General features: G+C 32.7%; 1 protein-coding gene across 1 annotated transcript in view; it reads left to right on the forward strand.

Moving 5' to 3' along the window:
• Positions 1 to 1219, forward strand: part of LOC102679869 — a 241160-nt gene that overhangs the window by 14641 nt on the left and 225300 nt on the right. The gene's annotated exons all lie outside the window — the stretch shown is intronic.

A 1219-nucleotide genomic window follows, 5' to 3' on the forward strand; every position in this document is an offset into this window, starting at 1 on the left:
GAGAGGGAGAAAGGGCGAGCCGAAGAGAAAACAGGAGAGGAAGGTCGATGGTACAACCTCGTTGGCTCTAATGCGGGCTATTCAGCTCCCACAATGCAGTAGTAATACGATTCCACCGTCTTCGACATCCAACGAGTCGTCGTCCACAGGCGCAGGTGTTGTTGTTGAGCGTGTGTTCGAGCCCGTGCGGATTTTTAAACGGAAGTTGTTGATGGTGTGCGTGCGTATGGAGAAGAATGGAATGAGGGAAGAAAAGAATGGGTGGTATAGGCGTAAGCTGGTTTTGTCGGGGTGTGTTTTCGTTTGCTCGACGGTGAAAGGTGTGGAGTGGTCGAGAGATAGGATTTTGAAAATGGGCGAAGGTGAAGATTTTTTTCAGCAAAGGAGTTTAAAGTTTTATTGGAAATCTCATGTGTGTTGGTTAGGTAGTAATGGCAAATTTATGCGAATTTTGCGTCTTTTAATTGAGGTAAAACAAGATATGAAATCGAGGTTTTTAAAAAAATAATTTTTTTATAAAATCGAAATACATAGTTTTCTATTTTAAATTAATTAATCGTATGAAAATCTCTTTTAATCATAAAAAATATTTATAATTTATACTATATCTGATTCTAAGGATAAGTAAGATTCAAAACATGTTTGCATATCAATTTTTTATATATATATAATATATAATATTATTATATATTATAAATATTTTCCTTCAGAATTTGACTTTCCAGAAATATTCCACGAATATCAAATACATTGGATGTACTTTAAACAACAAATTTTATGTATTATGTATTATCAAAATAATTGATAATTTCTTTTTCTAAATTAAGGAAATGATAAATTAATAAAAGAAAGAACTTTAGAAATATTATACTTAAATATTCAAAAGGAGATCTCTTTAAAAATTCTATCAAGAGAAAGTCCCCTTATATTTACCTATCATCCCTATTATATCTAAAAATTTCTTCTCCTTCCTCATTAAGATCACATTTTACCCTATCAAAAATTCCAAGTGAAAGTACATTGGAAAAGGATCACGTTTACCGTAATAATCGCTTCAACGTTCCTTTACATAGGGACTATCGATTAGCCATTATCATTCCCTCTTTCCCTCCTCTCAATATACAGGCGCTCGTTTCTCAGCTCGATCTCGTTATCACCGGCACGTTATAATTTCAAATTTTCCTATATATATATATATATATATATATATATCCTTTGA

This window comes from Apis dorsata, unplaced genomic scaffold (genome assembly GCF_000469605.1).
Source record: "Apis dorsata unplaced genomic scaffold, Apis dorsata 1.3 scaffold_295, whole genome shotgun sequence".
NCBI lineage: Eukaryota > Metazoa > Arthropoda > Insecta > Hymenoptera > Apidae > Apis > Apis dorsata.